The sequence below is a fragment of the Otolemur garnettii genome, unplaced genomic scaffold (assembly GCF_000181295.1).
Source record: "Otolemur garnettii isolate 467f Iridium unplaced genomic scaffold, OtoGar3 scaffold00063, whole genome shotgun sequence".
Classification (NCBI taxonomy): domain Eukaryota; kingdom Metazoa; phylum Chordata; class Mammalia; order Primates; family Galagidae; genus Otolemur; species Otolemur garnettii.
In genome coordinates this window covers 3,588,523-3,607,193 of record NW_003852458.1, presented here as the reverse complement: position 1 = coordinate 3,607,193, position 18,671 = coordinate 3,588,523, and the positions used below count along the sequence as shown (strand labels likewise).

The window sequence follows — 18,671 nt, the reverse complement described above, 5'->3', positions numbered from 1 at the left end:
TGACAATGAACGCTCACCCATCCCAGTTAGCCTACACCTAACTGACAATGAACGCTCACCCATCCCAGTTAGCCTACACCTAACTGACAATGAACACTCACCCATGTACAAGAGTTTCATGCAAGAGATCTAAGGCTTTTCTGGACAGAATAACTTATTTGCCTAAACCTTTTCTTCTTTCTGTCATATAAGAAAAGCAGGAAGCTGAGTGTTGGGGACTAGTCACACACTTGCTGCTTCTCCAACAATATTATAAACAGGTTCCTTGGCACCACTACTCATGTTTTTCATACATTCAAAAACATTTATAGATCTCAGAACCACAAGTAGCTCTCTCACACATTCAGCAGCAGCCAGATGCCAGAGCTTTACCAATCACAAGCCTTTCTCTAGGGATCCCAAGACTGGGCACTCTCAGAAGGGAGGAGGTCTATGTGGAGCACTTGAGTGACTGAGCTCTTGTGTGCAGACAGCCCCAGCGGTGCTGCTCTCCACCAAGAGAGCAGCCTGGCATGAGCCTCTGCCACCTCACAGAGCTGTCAGCCCACACTTGGAGGTGGGCTGTGTGCACGTCCCATATCTCCATGACCAGGGTCTGATTTCACCTGCTTTCAAAATATTGTATGAAGCATGATTTAGCTGGAGTTGGGTAACTTCCATGTGGCACTGGAGTAAAAGTTTCTTCTGCTCCTTCACAATCCCTCATCTTTTCTAACTTTTCTACATCCACCCACTCCAGAGAGAGCAACTGCCATTTCTTCCTTTCTGGTTAAGTTGCTAACCACAGAGGCACTTCTACTAGGAAACCAGAGTTAAAAGACCCCAGCTCTCCCTCCCCCCTTTCAATGAGGTAGATCTTGTCCAGACCAAGGCGAAGCATAATGGTAACTAGCTCCTTCTAGGCCAGAATCTCTACCCCGGCCTCATCCACAGTGGGGCAAGCAGCAGACTAGAGACTCACTATTCCCACCAGCCCCTCCAAGTCCTAGACAAGGCACCAGGCATGATCACCATGCTTAAGAAACTTAACTAAAAGGCATTCATTCAATCTTACAGTCACTTACAAACAGCTGTGCTGGACACTGTACCAGGCACTGTTGTGAAAAGCAGACATTCTCTGGGCTCTTCAGCACAGCTCATGGTAGAGACAGCCCTAGCACCGTCATGGGCATGAGAGGCAGCAGGTAATGAACTCATCAGGAGCGAGGAGGCTCTCCTGCTGGGGGAACTGGCGCATGCAAATGTGCAGGGAGCTGCACGTCCCTGATACTGTGGGCCACTGCAAGTAGTCTGATGGACAGAGGACAAGGAGAAGGAGGAGGTGACAGCAACTGTGGATGAAAAAAACAGGTTGGAGTCATACTATAAAGAGCCTTGATGCTTGTTCGGGGGAGTCACAATTAGCAGAGAATGTAAACTCAGGTCTCTTGATTAAAGGCCAAGGATTTCTCTGCTAGATTACACACATCCCTCCAAATGCTAAGGACCACCACATTGGATTTGGCCAAAGATCTCTCAATGGAAATTACCTGTGAGAAGCAGTTAGTTGATCTTCTCCTACGATCATCTCCACCTTACAGATGAAGAAATCAAAGCAGAAAGAAATTAAGTGGCTTGTCTGGTGCTACACAGCTAGTACTGATGCCAGACAACCTTGCTCCAGAATCTTTGGTCCTAATGCAACCCTTTGCCCTCTCTTGACCTAGTGGCCTTTGTGCATTTATCTGAGTTCTCCTGATGCCTATATTGGAGAGTAAAGGCTGCCTTCCAGAAAAGGTTAAATAACTAGTCAAGTTTGAAACTGAAAAGATTAATGTCTGTGAAAACACAGGTCTTGAGGTGAAGGAGTGAAGGTAACTTACCCGGGTCATGTTGCTAAATATCTTTTCCTTTATCCATCCACGGCTATTTGATATCAGACACTTGAAATTGAATAGCCTCACCCTTCTAAGGGTAAAAACATTCTAGAAAGATCTGCAAAGAACATCAGTGGATTTGACTAAGGCCTCTGAGATACTTTAAATGCTTCAATTGTATTTACTGTCCAAGACATTGAAAGTTAAAGGCAATAAATCCAAAAGGGAGATTATGTACCCAGTAAATATTGGCGGTTTGATTTTGTTTGAATCTTCATGGAGAAAATGGAAAAGACACGGGTGTGTAGGCTGAAGTCAAAACAGGACAGACAGGTCCTGCAAGTGCTCCCTGACATGCATTGACATTAGCAACATCCACAAATGGCCTCAAGGCTGTCTTCTTACTTTGCACTTACCACAGGGATGGGGTATCATCTTTTCTTGGAAACACAACTATTAAAGTTGTATATTCTTACCGTATGACTCAAATATTATGGTTTTACTAGTCATCCACTGTGTTTTGAATATCCATAGCCCTCAAATCCCTTGCAAGGGATCAATAATTTTTGGAAGTTCAACATCAAAGATGTATTGTGTGTGAGGAAAGAGAGTTACTCCAAAGGCTAGAATGAACACAGATACCTTTCTAATAGCTTGTGTTTATTGCTTTTAATCTCCATAATTTTGGGTAGTGTTTTTATTTTTCCTGTTTAATGAAGGAGGTAGGGTTCAGGAAGCTTAAGTGAATTGCCCAAATTTATAGTTTGATAAACAGAACTCAATCTCTAGACTCGTGTATTAAGCCATAGAATTTGCTAGTGTTGTACAATTAAAAATTGGGGGGAGGGAAGGAGGACCTTATGAACAGTGCAAGAAGGATAAAAGATCTGAAGACGAAGGGCTCTGCAAAGGAAAGTTCTGGAATTCTAACCTGCTTCCATTCATCTGTACGATCCTGGGGAAATCTGTTAACTCTCAAAATGATTGGCTTCTTATAAAATGGGACTGGTGCTCTTGGGCCTCACATCTCACAGGGGAGGATCCAGTCAGGCCAGCTGTGCCTAGGGTCTCTCTAAACTGGAGAACACTGTACAAAGGCAAGATGCCATTCTTAGCACTAGAACTGGGACAACATTCCTAGTGTTCTGACACCTTATATCAATGCCCGGAAACTCTGGGCTCTTCCCTCAGTCCCATACTCTCTTCCAAGATAGCATGGTTAAGGAAAGCTTCGTTCTTAGAGAATATGGCCATAAGAGTGTCTCCATTGCCTTGCAGTACAAAAACTCACTAAGTACAATTAGACTATCCTTTACTCAAAGTGTATTTTTGAGATTCCTCTCACTGACTGCTGAGCAAAGCAATTGTCAGTCAATCAACCAGGTAGATAGAGTCTCTGTGCTCAAGGTCTGTATATTCCTAGAACAGCTACCAACCTTCCTTCACCATAGAGCAAACAGGGCTTTTGGAGGGTAGGTTCTGGGGCAGCTTGTGGCCAAGATGGACTTGGTTTGCTTTTGTGTCCACAATCAAGACCATCATGAGAGCTGCCATTTACCAAGTACCTCCTTGGCACTTGGTGTGTGGGACAGCTATGTTAAATATATTATCTCTAAACCTCATGATAGCCCTATAAAATATTTTTAACCCAATTTTACAAAGGAAGAAGATGAAGTTATTGGAGACATGCCCAGGACATTGCCAGAACATTCCCCAAACAACTAGTTTCAGAGAACCACCCCTCGTCCAGTGTTACTTTTTCTTTTTTACCAATCAGCAGGCCACTCAGGCTTTGGAGGACTATGACAGCAGGAAAGAGACCTCGTACTTTCTAAAACTCACATCCACACCTTGGTAGGGGCCACAATGACTAACTCTAATTCCTATTTTTCATTTTTTGACCATTCATCAAAGCATTTTTCTCTTATATTCATTCAGTCCTGAGTTTTTATTCAGTTGTATTGATAAATATAATATTTGGGGAATTTTGATGCTTTGGGGCCCAAATTTGGAATCTATAAATAAGATAGGAACAACAAAGTATAGAAATTGAACTATATAAAACATGAATTTTCAGTCTCCTAAACAAATTTGCAATCACTTTATTTGGGGATAACAAGATAAATTATGTGGCATGGTGTTGCTCACTTAATAACTGGGTTTTATTTATAGATGTATAAAAGGAAAAATGTAAAGGGGAAAAAAAAATTTTTTTTTTTTTGCAGTTTTTGGCCAGGGCCAGGTTTGAACCCACCACGTCCAGTATATAGGGCCGGTCAGTGCCCTACTCCTTTGAGCCAGAGGCGCCACCCAAGGGAAAATATTTTTCATGATACTTGTTTTCTTTTTTCAATTTTTAATGTTTGAAGGAAATTGTTTTTAAAAACTTTTAAGAATGTCCCCTAAATTTCACCCTCTTAAAGTAAATTTATAGCTATCAAATGGCATCTTGAGAACTTTTCTGTTCTAATCACAGGAGAGACTGAGAATTATTATTTTGAGCTAGATAGTACCACTAAGGAGATCACAGCTATTCCTTGCAAAAAAAATGACATTTGTCTTTTAACAAAATATATCGTCCATCTTATAATCTAACCACTTTCACATCTGCGATTACCCACAACTGAGAATGCCCACAAAATTACACAACCTGACTCGGAGGAGGAAAGAAGTAGGGTCTGTGTTGAATTCTGCAATAGGGTCTGTTGATCTGCAATCAGCATTTCTCTATGCTTAAGAAAAATCCATGGATTTGAGAACTGCATGAGCGTCTGGAACACTTGGAAAGGTTGGGGGGCTCCAAGCCACATTGCTACACCTTTTCCTTTGTCTTTCCTGCTTCATAGGAGAAGCCCTGGTCTAACACAAGAGTGTTTTGCCAAGGGACCTGGTTTCTCTGTGGCCACCCTGAGAGCCACAAATTCAGCCTGGCAGGAGCCGGTGGCCCAGGCTTATCTTTACTGCCTTTGAACTTGGCTGTTGTTATTTTGCTGATGGTTGCCATTTAAGAGCAAAAGCTTCATGGAGGTGGAATAATCTGGCTGTAGGAAGGGTCACAGGTTTCTTATCCTACACAGATCATTGACTATCAGCTTGCCCCTAGAGCCCTGAGGGCGCGTGGCTGAGACACTCACAGAGGCTATAAGTGCAGTCCACATGGCCAACTTTGTGACCCAAACTAAACAGGCATTACAGACTTTTTGTGGTCAAGAAGGGTGAGGAGGAAGGAAAAAATGAAGACCCAGTGGTGGAAATCAAAATTATGTTTCTTTCAGCAGCCAAAATACTCTTCTCTTTATACGACTGGTACCACCTACTTAATTGCAAATAACAAAACGTAAAGTAAAATAGAATAAGATAAAACAGCCAGTTTACTAAACATAGGAGCAAAGAAATCAGAGCCAAGAATTCTCACTCTTAACATCTGAGAAAAGAGAGAGGCAAAGAGAAAAACACTGGCAATGCCAATGTCCAGGCAACAAAAGACACATATCTGAATAAAGACTCCTGGAAGCATCTTGCAGGAGCCAATGTCAAGGACACCTGTTGAAAGTTATCAACTTTGCAACTTCACTCAGAGCAGGGAGAATGCTCCTTAGAGTCAAGGACACATTATATACATAAAGTGCTGGGTTTGTTTGCCTTGGCGAGCGTAAGGTGCTTGCAAGTGATACACTAATCGAGCCAAGCACTGTTGGAGCAAGTAAAGGGAACCTCCTCAGGACAAGTCTTCCCAATCTCCCTGCCCTCAGCACTGCACTCATTGGGCCCTCAGATGCCCACAGGAGGATGAGAAGCTCTCAGCAGTGTTGGCAAATGGCAGGAGTGGAACGAGGCTGCCTTGTCTCAGGAGGATCTGGAAGGAGGCTGCAGGCTGCAGTGAAAGGGACTGGAGGGCTGGCTGCAGGGATGGTTGTAGCAGCTACAGCACGAAGCTCCCGGACTGTTCTGCCTTTGCCAGGGCAGGCATCAGAGGGGCACTCACCAGCCTCAGCCTTCCTCATGCCATTACAAGTCCAAGAAGTGCCTTCAGGGGCTGATTCAGGTCAGAGGTGGCAAAGCCAAGTGGGGAGGAAACCCTCCCCGTGGCTTTCATGGAGCTGTACTCCAGTCTGTAAATTTACCCAGGGGCACGCTCTGGGCAGCGGATGCCGGTGGTAAGGGTTTCCCTGAGGGACGGGGTCTCAGCCATAGGCCTGAGAGAGCTCCCTTGAGGATGGCACCAGGTTAGTTGGCTCACATTCAGCCTCTACGCAGACATAGTCCCTGCAGGTCCTTCTCTCCAGCCTCAAGAGTGAACAGGACAGATGAGTGGCTGGCATGGGCTTATGTGCAGCAACGCTAATGCAAACCCTGCAAGGGTGATATTCTCCTGAGTCATAATCACCCACCCGGGCCCGATCAAGGAGCCACTCCCAGACCTGCATGATGAGGAACCCCTTCCACGGGGAAGCCCAGCACTGAATAGACCTGAGGAAGCAGCCGGAAGGGGAGGAGCTAACCCTGTGGTTGACTAACATTCATAGAAAGAAAAATAAAGGCAAAAATTGTAGTTTCGAACCCACCCCATAAGCCTGTGAATCCCCGTGTTTGGGCACATGGATGAACCCAGCCTCACTTTCCCAACTCCGCACTTGTGACTTGTGACTCCTCATCGTGGCAGAAATCCCTAGCAAACTGATTTGCTTAAATTTAAAAAAAGTTGGAATCAGAGAAAATGGTTCCCAAGGACCTGAATGTCGTGTCTCCTCAAAATTCACATCTGGACATCCTAAGCCACAATATGATGGAGCCTTTGAGGAGGATTAAGTTGCGAGGATGGCACCCTGGTGAGTGGACTCAGTGTCCTTATAGAAGGGGCGCTAATGTGCTATCTGTTTTCTTTCCACCACATTAAGATACAATGGGAAGTCAGCAGTCTGCAACCCAGAAGAGGGTCCTATGCAGAGCCCGACCATGCTGGCACTGTGATCTCAGATTTCTAGCCCCCAGGACTGTGAGGAATAAGTTTCTGTTGTCTGTTAGCCAGCCAGCCCACAGTACAGCGGCTGAACTGATTAAGGTGCCCCAGACCCATTCCCTCAGGAGCAGCCTGAGCAGCCTTCACCTAGCCCGGTTTGCAAGCCCATCGGAGTGTCCTCCCATGGCTGGGAGCTGCTGCCCAGTCCCGAAGCAGGAGCTCCGTGCTTCTCCCCTGCCCAGCCACCTTCACCCTCACCCTGGGAGATGGAGGGGAGGCTTGCAGCAGGAGCTGTCTTCCCAGGGAGGCAGTCCCGGCCTCTTCACCTTATTCATTGGCTCCCGGGTCCCAGCCTGCCCTCTTCCTCACATTCACTTTTCTTCTCATGCCCAGGAATCTGGAGAATTCCTCAAAGGTTCCAGGTAGCTTTACGGACCCTCAAATGTGCTTGATGTCGTAACAGCCCCCTTCCTAGGTGTGCCCAGGCTTCTGAGCAGGCAGACAGCTCATGCATGGGAACCTTGGAGAAAATAGGACTATTTTTCACTCATTTTGCTTTTCCTCTAGTTTTTTGGCCCTTCTCTTTCCCTTTCGTTTTGTCTTATCATGCACACTTGTTACGACCCTGCCCCCCAAACCTAGCGGCTCCTCACAGCCTGCAGGATTGAGCCCCAACGGGCCAGCATGGCCTTCACCGTGTGCGGCTTGAGTGAGGCCTTCTGAATACGGTATCTGAACACTGCGTTCTCCTGTCTTCATCAGAGCCTCTATTTCACACAAGCTGATGGGCTACTTTTCCTGGAAGCTTGGAAATTAGTGTTTTCCTTCAAAATTAGTGTTCAGTTTTTGCTGAGAGCCTGTTAAAGACAGAGGTTCTCTCTCCGCCCTCTTTCCTCCAGCTGAACCCGTAGCGCAGTGTTATCCAGCCTTTCTTATCTCACGGCACACTTGAACCTGTAGTTAAACTTCTGCCACACACTTAAATTATGTTGGTTGAAAAAAATAAAAAGAAAAGAATATACTTACTGGGCTTTGAATTTCTTTTGCAAATTATTTAATTAATGGTTTTTAAAACTTTTTGTGGCACACCTAAGTTCCTCTCATGGCACGCCTGTGGAAAATCACTTTCACAGGCACATGGGTGCAAGCTTCCCCTCACCCCAAGATCCTGCCCCGGCACCATCTGAAATAAAGTGTGGTGTGGTATTTTTCTGCAAGAGATTGCCTTGCCTTCCCAATCCCCACAAGTGAATACTAATAAAAAATAAATAAATAAATAAGAAGCCCTGGGTCCTTTAATATCCAGATCAGAGGTCCTATAATATCCAATATAACAGAGGCTGGTCCTGTGAGCGGCTGTAAAAACATGACGGGCCGGAACCCCAGCGTTCGCCCTGTCAGGGTCGGAAACACAAGGAGGATGTCACCTAACAAGATGTAAGGCTTGCTGTAAGACTCCTAACAAGATGCGGCAGGCTCCAGCCCTGAGGGGGTGAGGTGGAGGAACTAAGGAAGGCCACAGGTGAGAGACTCTGGCCACCCGTCACTTCTCTCTGTCAGATCTTACCTGCGACTCCTTGCATCTGTCTTATCTGGAGCCTGGAGTGGGCAATGGTGGATGTGACTGGGTTATCAGGGGTGGCAAAAAGCATCTGATGACCCGTGGATGTTTTGACAAGAGATGGGCAAGGGGACAGCCTGATAACGCAAAAGGCCAACATGGAGGTTCACTGGAGGGGGGAGTGTGGGCCGAGCCTGGGAGTGGAGATCAAAAGGTCAATGCAGTAAGTCCCGGGCATGGTGACAGGACGGGCCAGTCCTTGTGGAGACAAAAGACACTGGGAGACATGAGGCTGCGTCCAGAGCCCATGGGAAGGCAGAGAGAGGCCAGAGAGGGAACTCTGAAGAAACGCTGGGCGCTATGCAGATCAGGGTAAGCCAGGACGATTTTTTCTTCTAGCAAACTTTATTTTTGCTGAAGTCTTAGGTTTACAGAAAAATTAGAGTGCAGAAAGTTCCGTATCCTGCTCCTTCACTCACAGTTTCCTCTAGTCTTAAGAGCTTGTATTCATTACTCAGGAATATTTATGATGATGAACCAATAATGATATATTATCCACTGAAGTCCATGGTTTATATTAGGTTTACTCTGTGTTGTACTGTTCTACGAGTTTTAACAAATACATAATGACATGTATTCATCGTTACAGTATCAGACAGAATAATTTCACTGCCCCCCAAACTTTCTTTTCATCCCTTCCTCCTTGCCCCCAAATCCCTTGCGACTGCTGATCTCTTTCTCTCTCCAGTTTTGCCTCTTCCGAGATGTCATGTAGTTGGAACCATGCACAATGGAACCTTTTCAGACTACGGCCTTTGCATTTCTCTCATGTAGCAATATGCTTTGAAGGGTCCTCCACACAGGGCTTGATAACTCATCTCTTTCCAGCACTGATATTCCATTGTATGGACGTACCACAGTCTGTTTATCCATTTGGGCAGAATTCTCAGGAAGATAGGAGGCAGGAACATGGGAAGGATGGATGAAGAGAAAGCAGCAAGGGAGACAGGACAAGAGAGAAGCAAGGAGGAAGGTTTCAGAGAAGCGGAAAAACAAGCAAGAGAGATGGGCACAGAGGCCTTGAGTGGGGCGAGACAGGGGTCTTGTCACTGAGGCTGAAGGAGAGAGGCCAGCACCTCACTGAACTGATCCAGGCTTTTCTGATCTTACAGACAGAATGTCACATGGGCAGGAACTACATCAGCTTCATCCAGAGAGCTCAACACGGGGCACGTTGCGGCTCTTCAGTTAGTATTTATTGAGCCGATGAAACCTCCAAAACCTTTTCTAAATAGCCAGCTTTCTCAGACACTAGGAGACCAGTGGCCTTGAAGTCCCTGAGACTGTCATCTTGGGCATGTCTCCATGTTCAGTTGAATCCTCCATGCCTCAGGATAGGAGAAAGCGTGCCGGCACTCACCTCTTCAACTAGGAATGCATTTCTTTCTGCACCTGGCCTGGGAGATGCTCTGTGCACAGAACCAGCCCCCAGCTGTTGGGAGGCAGGAAAAGCAAGGAAGATTATACACCAGATAAAAATGGCAGTCTTGACTCAGGGTCAGAATCCAGGTCTCCACACACAGCCTCCGTGTACAGAGCGGAGAGCAAGCTGGGGAATTGGGTGCTAAAAAACAGCTGTGGGAAAATGAGCTAGCTGTGCTCTCTAAATACTCACGTCTGAAAGAATATCTGTGCAGCAAGAGCAATGCCCTGCCCTGATGTGGGAGCCCAGCCTGGCGGGTGCAGTAACAATCTGGGCAGAAGGGGATAGCTCTCCAGAGGGGCTGAAAAGTCAGCTGAAAAATCGCAGCTTCCATAAAGGTCTGCTAGTCAGAATTTACTAGCTCAGTGGCACCCCCACCTGAGGCCAGAGACCTTATCACCCAGACCCGTGTCTTGGTACAAGGTCGCAGCTTTAAATCAGGTTTCCTCCCAGAGCATAGTACCCATGTCACTTTCTCTTGGTGTGATGAAGAGGGTGAACCTGCCCAGTGAGATGCAGACCTGCTCATACCCTTCCCGTGTTTGTGTTCATGTGACTTGCACAGTCAGCACAGGGGAAGGAGCTCTCAAGAATTTGCTGCCTAAGGGAAAAAACTTGGAGGCTGCTTTGCCCAACAGGTGTTCTTCAGCGTGGGGTGCCTCCAGAGAGACATCCCACATCTTCCTCCTCTCCCCTCTGGCCATAACTAGGAGAACTGGCGATCACTGTAGACAGTTAATTACTCAAGGATGATAGAGATGGGGGCATTGGGTTGAGCAAGGAGTAGCTTCCCTTCCATCTTGAAGCCTTGTAAAAGGCATCACTGAAGGAGGAGGACTCATCTATGGAGAGAACGGCCTAGTGGTGATGCTCGCAATGTACCAGCCGCAGACTCTTCAAACACAGGGCAGCAGAAGGGGCCTCAGCAAGTCCCAAGTAATTGGAAACAAAAGCAGGGAAGGATCAGGCTCCCATCTCAGCACAGCACAGCTTTGGGGACAGCCAGCCTCACCTAACCCACCAGCATCTGGCCACTTCTGCTGCACCTGGCCTCCTTGCACATGTGAACTCCTAAGAGGAGCAGAGCTCCTACCAGTGAGTTCTCTGCATCAAAAAATGTCTATGAGAAACATACAGTATGTTTGCCTCACAAGAATCTGTCTGTTTTTATGGGGCATCTGCTATTTGGATGCTAACCAGAAAATAATTTTCATCTTATTTTCTTCCTTTTTTGCATTTGCCTTCATGCACAGAGAGGGAACTAGACACGAAAATCCAAGGGCAAATCCCAGCATTTGGTAGGAGTGGAGAGAAAGAGAAGAGAGAGCCCTGGCTGGTGTTACTGTCTGGGAATGGGATACACCTACCAGACAAACCCTCGCCCTCCCTTCTCCCTTTTATACTTTTTCTCCCAGACTGTCCAGAATGCTCCCTAGACTTAGCTCTTTTTCTCTTACTCTATGCCCTTTCTTTCTACCCACCCTATATTTATCAGCCACTGGAGCACATTTAAACATGTGAGGAGCCCCGGGGACTTGGGAGGTGGAGAAGAGGAGCAGACAGTTGATTACAGGATGCGGAGGATGCACTGGCCCTTATACAAGGAGCCCTGAATTTCCAGGGACATTAAAAAATAGACACTCATCATAGAGACACAAGCTGTGCCCTTACTGTTTATAATATTAAACTACGGGTCATCCATTCACTCATGTATTCTCTCAACCTTGGCTGATTGTGCATTGATTATATAACAGGATAGCAATACAAAACTGAGTGAGACAGCACATGGGTGAATGATGGTGGCAACAAGCACAAAGCCTACAATCTCGAATGTGAGCAGCGACCTAGAGCCTGGAGAGAGGCCTGAGTTCAACTGGGCTGATGTGTGTGCCTGAACTTGAAGGATAAGTTGGGAGGAGGAGGATCCTGGGTAGCGTGTTCCTGGCCAAAGGAGCCCAGTGCAAGAGCAAAAGCACCAAGGAAGCAGGTGGCGGTTGGAAAACCGAGGTTCAAGTAACCAGACCCCTAAGTATGCAGCCTAGGGAGATAGGTGACCCAGAGCAGGAAGCAGGGCCAGCTTGGGGTGGACTGTGGGGCCAGGGAAGGATGCTGAGGCCAAGAAGAATTACAGAAGAATTCAGACAGGAGAGGTGCATAACCAGATCTGCCTTGGCAGAAGGAAAGTTCTGGCTGAAATGTAGGTAGCACTTTGGAGGGAACAAGATAGAAGATGTGGCGAACACTTAGGAAGCTGCGACATTGAAATAGGCTAGAAATGATGTTCCTTAGACGTCTTTCTCCCTGCACACCTGGCCACCTTCAACTTCCTGTTAGAGGGGAAGGCAAACTGGTGGGGGAGAGCTTCTTGAAAATAACAGGTCTGTTAATTGCGTCATTTCCATGCTATAATGGCTTGGGCTCAAGTGATTGTCTTACCTCAGCCTTTGTTTTAGTTACTGCCACGTAAAGTCACCATCATGTAAATATTTCCTCTTGAGAGCAAGCTCGCTGTGTCTGTAATCCTACCAGCTTCCTCACAGAACTTGCCTATCACCAGGCTCAGGACCCAGGTGAGAAGAAGTTTCCTCCTTGGTTATATCAGTGGATACTTGCTCTAACACAGGGTGGCAGAATAAGGTGGCTCCCTAGAGAAGATCAATGGCCATTAAGTGTTCACTTCTTCATTTCTCTTCACTATAGGACTGTGCTCAATTTTAGCTTTATTTCACAGGAAAAATGTATGATTGTTTAAGCCAAAGCAGAATTATTTTCAAATACTCTAGGGCAAATTCTGGAGCGAGCTGCCTACCAATTGTTAGCTGTGGACATTGGGGAAGAACTTCATCTCTCTGTGACTCAGTTTCCACATGTAAAATGAGATCCTTGTATTGCCCACCTGTTCTAGTTTTCTGGGGCTGCCATATCAAGCTACAACTAGGTAGCTTAAACAACAGAAATACATTGTCTCACAGTTCTGGAGACCAGCAATTCGAAATCATGGCGTCGGAAGGGTTCTCTTCGGAGGGCTGGGCGGAAGAATTTGCTCGATGCCTTCTTTGTTGTTTACCACCAATCTTTGGTGTTTCTTGACTTGTAGAAGCATCACCCCCATCTCCAGCTTCATCCTCATGGGGTGCATGTGTCTGTTTCCACATTTCTCCCTTTTATAAGAACACTAGTCATATTAGATTAGGACCTGCCCTAATGACCTCGTCTTACCCAATTATATCTACAATGACCCTTTTACAAATAAGGTCACATTCTGAGGTATTGCGTGTTAGAGCATCAGTGTATTAATTTGGGGTGAGGGGGCACAATTCAACCCCAACACCTTCTGAAAGAGTTTTCAGTGAGAATTAAATGAGCTAACTTAGAACAGTGCCTGGCATTTAGAATGCTCCTAATAAATGCTACATTATTCGAGGTCTAAATAAAAAACCTCCCAGGACAGTGGAAGGCCTTGAGAGTCAGCTAGTTTGTGCCACCGTGGCATTCCCAATTAATTTATGGGTTGTGTCTTTTTGATTGATCAGAGTTTGTGCCACACCAGTGTGTATTCTGAATAATATTACTGGCTAAAAGGTATGAGATGAGAAGGGTATGAGACCCAGTGAGTTCTGATTTTTCTTCCCCATTTTCCAAGCTGTGCATACCGTACATGGTGTATAATGTAGCTGTTCATGGAGGTTGGCATGGGGGGAAACTGCTGTTTCCTTTAGAGGGGAACTGATGAAGGTCCTGTCCTGATAAGCCCACAAAGGCAAACTTCTCGGTGTCTGTGGATCAGTCCTGTGAGGCGGGGTGGGTCACACACTGAGCCCTGGAGCTGGAGCTGGCTGGAGTACGTCCCTCAGGGACTGACCCGACTGCCGGAGGAGCAGCTGAGGAGAGTACAAGTGTCCGCTCACCTCGGCTTACCTAAAAATCAGTCCTTTAAAAATAAATAAGTTGTGTTGATTGCTTGAGTGATGGTTAAGCAAATCAGGTGGTCCCAGATGAATCCCAGGTAAAGAAAGATAAAAGGAATTATCAGAAAGTGAGCTGCTGATATTAGCAAGAGCCAGACCTGGAGAGCCCGGTAGCTTCTTGGTGAAGTTTCTTGGCAGGGCAAGTTTCTTCTTCACGAGCCCCTGACAGCGCTGGCCCCAGCATCTGCTTGGCAAAGGAGGTAGCTAAGACAACAGGCCAAAGTCAAGCTGAGTTGCCAAGGACAAAAATGACTAGGGATATGCAGTTTATGTGGGCGAAGATAGCACAAGAGTTGTTGTCCTCAGAGGGGGCTGTGATGGAGCTGACTCTGCCTCTGACTGACTCATCTCAGAAGCATGGACTCCCTGACCTCCAAGGCCGCAGCAGTGGAGCCTTCTCCCTCTTGCTTCTCGAGTTCCTACATCTCGTTTCACTGGGTAAACAGAGAAGCTTCTATGCTACTGTAGGAAAATCCTGGACTGGATTGGAGGCAGGATGCCTGCTCTGACTCTGCTATCCCAAAGCTGTGTGACCTTACACAAGTGGTTTGACCTTTCTGGGCTCAGTTTTTCCTCTATTATTTGAGAGGCTTAGAGTCATGAAAATCCAGTCCAGTCCATTTCATAGCTAAGGAATCTGAGGGTACAGAGTTAAGAGACTTACAGACACAGAGGGGGGTTTTTTGTTGTTGTTGTTGTTTTTGAGACAGAGTCTCACTATGTCACCCTTGGTAAAGTGCCATGGCGTCTACCAGCAACATCTAGCTCTTGGGCTTACGAGATTGTCTTACCTCAGCCTTCCAAGTAGCTATTTTTTGTTGCAGTTGTCATTGCTGTTTAACTGGCCCAGGCTGGGTTAGAACCCACCAGCCTGGGGATATGTGGCTGGCGCCATAACCACTGTGCCACAGGTGCCCAGCCCAGACACAGAGTTAATGATGGACAAGGAACCTGGAACTCAGGAGTCTCGACTGCCACCTGGAACCAATTTTGTTAATAATCATGATCCTTCATCTGTGGGTAGTGTCAGACATGTACATTCACTCCTCACACAACCTTCCGAGGTGGGTATTCTTATGCCCGTTCTACAGATGAGGGGACCGGCTTGCCCAGCATCCTCCAGCTGCTGGTCTGGTGTGTGTCCTGCCGTACACCAGCTGCCTCCAATCACCCTCAGAGCATCCTGGCCACATGCCACCATGGGTGCCCTGTTTTAGGCAGGCAACAACCCCACCCAGCAGGAGCAGTCCTCCTTATCTGATTCCCGAGAGCAGGCACGTTCATCACAGGGGTGAAGATACTTACGCTAAGCAGCTGCAGAATGCTGGCCTTCATCTTCCCAGTGGGAATGACTTTAAGTGGAAGAAAGAGATTCTTAGCAAGAATATTTTTTATATCTGATACTAGAAATTAACTTCTTAATGAAAAGCAGAGCAGAATGAGTCACTTAGGGCCACCATAGCCAGGTGGCTTGGTGTTTACATTGGCTCTCCCACACTCTCCCTCACCCCATCACCATTGACTTAAAGAGCCAGGTGCATCAGATCACAGGTGCCCTAATCAGGGTAAGCACCTGTTAGGGTAGGCTAAGGTGCCTCCTCTGGGTACACTGAGGCCTCAGTAAGGCATCAGTGGTTCCCCTGAGTGAAGAAGATATGCCATCTAAGATCTCTCCACTGTGGGTCTAGATGAAGTCATAGTCCAGATGGTTTGGCAGTATCTGCCAGCATGACAGCAAGTCTCGACGAGCATCAGGTCAATGTCACGCTGGGGGACAACCTCTAGGAGAAGTTATTCGTACTTGTTCACCAACCTCACCCAATAGAAATACCACATGAGCCATAAATGTAATTGTAAACTAAAAGAAACAGGTATAATTAATTTTAATAATATATCTCATTTGTTCCAGTATATCCCAATAGCATTTCAATGTGGGATAATATAGTGATTAAAGAGATCTATTCTTTTCTCTTTTTCATGAAGTCTTTGAAGTCCAGTGTGTATTTTACACTGACAGCATACCTCAATTTGGACCTGATACATTTCAAATGCTGTATATAGATGCACATGTGACAATTGACAAGTGTAGGGATGGCACATGTCCTGTGTGCTAGACAGAAAAGCTTGATAGGTGTTTTGAACTCTGTGGTCTCTGAGGTCCCCTTATATCCTGAACAGAAACCAGTGTGGCAAAATTCAGTCACCACTCCCAGCCTTCCACCCAGCCCCTCACCACAAGCAGTCAACAGGCTAATGTCAGACAAAGACAGCTGGTTGAATCTGGATAAAACTGCTCTAGTTCCTTGGTAAGCCTCTATCTGTAATTCCCAGCAGTGTATACAGATGGAATCCCTGCCTTCTACTAAAGTGATTGCCCCTGCTAGGAGTTCCATAGTTAATTATTAACAACCAAATAAATTCATAGTGAATCAGAGCTGGGTCAGGCTACAAGGCTTGTGTGTCTTCTAGGAGTGCATTTCCATGAGGACTTTGTCCCTGTCGGGTCCCTCCTCATCATTCAGAGACACACAAAATCAGTGAGCTTGGAATTTTAGTAAAAAGAGACCCAAGCCTAAAACCTCAGGAAACTAATTTGGAATGAACATTTCCTACTTGACAGATGTCTGGGGAGAATAATATCACACTGTCTTGGAAGGAGCTGGAATAGTCTGGCTAGACCTGTGGAGTGTTTAAATAGAATTTTGTTCATTAGTATAAAATAACTAAATGATGGTAAGCTCTTAGGGGATGGGATATACTGGTTCCCATTACAGGGATACTACATTCACCATGAAATCAGCACCTCCCGGAATTTAGGTTGGGAGGGATCGTGGGCATTGATGTTTCTCTGTGTATGGATGAGGCATCAGAAATGAAGAGAGCAAGACCAACGACTTGTAGGTGACTATGCTTCCTGCTCCAGGAGGGCTGAAATCACAAGGACGCTTCACAATGTCCCGTAAGGGTTGTTTCTCTAAAGTCCTTCCAACAGGTCCTGGAAATTTTGTTTATGCAAAACAAAACTTTTCTTTGCGGATCTAATCCAAAGGTGGACTTTGATCTAAGTCATGCCAAAATACCATCATTCTAAACTAGTAAGACCTACACTGGCTGAGCATTTGCTATATTTGTGGCACTGTGCTGAATTTAACCAAACAATGCCATTTTCTCATGTGTAACAGTCATACCTCCTAGGTGCCTGACTTACTGACTTAACTCCTAGGTGCCTCATGGACACCTATGTTTTCTGGAAAATTAAGTAAATGCATGGACAGTGTGTAGAACTGCTCCACCCCATCTTCTGGGCAGCCTCAGTGAGTTCCTGCTTTGGGCCAAATGGAATCATGCTCTTTGAGGAAGGGAAGTAGGTAAGGTACAGGCAGGGTTGGCCTCGCCAGTGGACACAGTGTGAGTCTGTGTGGTACAGTGGGTCCTATGCTCATGCCTAATCTACCATTTGTCCACAGGACTGTTTGGTTGGTTGGTTGGTTTCTATCTTGATAGTTTAAGGGTCCTTCATTTAAACTCAAATAAACTTTTAGTCAGCCAACAATTATCAGGAATTCTTTTATATCTTCCCAGGAATCTAAAAGAACAAGATCTTACAGGTAAGGGCACAAGGAAAAGGCAACATTCCAATGCCTTGAAATTCAGACCATAAGTAAAGGGGTCATTTGACATCTGGCCTCATCCTCTCTAGAATGACTTTTCCCATAAAAATAAATTCAAGTCATCATAGGGCAGTATTCTCTCAGGTGAGAGCAATACTTTGAAAACTCTTAGGCTCTGTGTGAGTGGAGTCCTTCAAATACCATCCTTGTTCCTGTTTTCTCAGAAACATGCCAGCTTCCAATGCTGAGGCTCCCACACTCCACTCAGTTGTGGGACCTCTAACTAAATCAAAACTACTCACATGTCAGCATGTGGGTCAACAGCCAACCACAGATGAATTAACATAGGACCAAAATTTTATTTGAGCTCTATGGCCCTTTTACCAATGTGAATTAAAGGGAAAAAAATACCTGGAGCCTAAGGGGCCCCATTTTCTGTATTCTGGAGACCCTCGGATTTGGCTAAGTTGAATGAAGCACCTGTGATGGGCTGCTTGAGAGGGAGACCGAGGACTTTGGATCAGACTGCACTCTCCTGCCATAGAAGGCACACCATGGGCCTGCCAGCTTCACTGGAGGACCCAGGATTTAAGACATGGACATAGCAAGACACCTGTACCCAAGTCTGTGAGATGCCTTTGACAAGGGACATTGACAACTCACAAGTCTGTCCAGTGGAGGGGGGAGGGGCGACAAGGAAATCTCTGGATAAAACCAGAGACTGAGAATTAGTTGGGATGTTGTTTCCTGTAGGAATCCCCAGAGGAACACAAGGGCTGGCTACTCTTCAAAAAACTGTCACGTGAAAGCAGGAGTAGAATATTCTTCTTTTATCCAAATAACAAAAGTAGGAGCGGTGAAAGGACTTCATAGCAGGGCCAGGTCTTCCCAGCAGTTGGAGCTGGCTGCGGTGAATGGGCATGTGCGGATGATACCTTCCTGGGACTTGTGCTCATGCCGGCTGGGAGCGGGAGGGCAGTGGCCAAGGAGGTGAAGAGGGATGCTGTTCCTCGGCAGGTTGGACTAGAGAATTTCTCAGGTTGTTGTTAACGATAAGAATATGGTTTTGAGGCTCGGCGCCTATAGCTCAACCGGCTAAGGCGCCAGCCACGTACACCTAAGGTGGCGGGTTTGATTCCCCAACCCGGACCCGCCAAACAACAATGACGGCTGCAACCAAAAAATAGCTGGGTGCTGTGGCGGGCGCCTGTGGTCCCAGCTACTTGGGAGGC

General features: G+C 46.3%; 1 protein-coding gene across 3 annotated transcripts in view; it reads left to right on the top strand.

The window, feature by feature from the left end:
• PRLR (prolactin receptor) overlaps nucleotides 1–18,671 on the top strand; it is a 156,958-nt gene that overhangs the window by 26,549 nt on the left and 111,738 nt on the right. Inside the window, exon 1 of one of the 3 annotated variants that reach the window (XM_023514995.1) lies at nucleotides 8,169–8,338. The exons of the other annotated variants lie outside the window; for them this stretch is intronic. The gene's annotated coding sequence lies outside the window, so the exon portion shown is untranslated. Of the gene's footprint in view, nucleotides 1–8,168; nucleotides 8,339–18,671 lie in introns of those variants that run through there. 3 annotated transcript variants of the gene reach the window in all.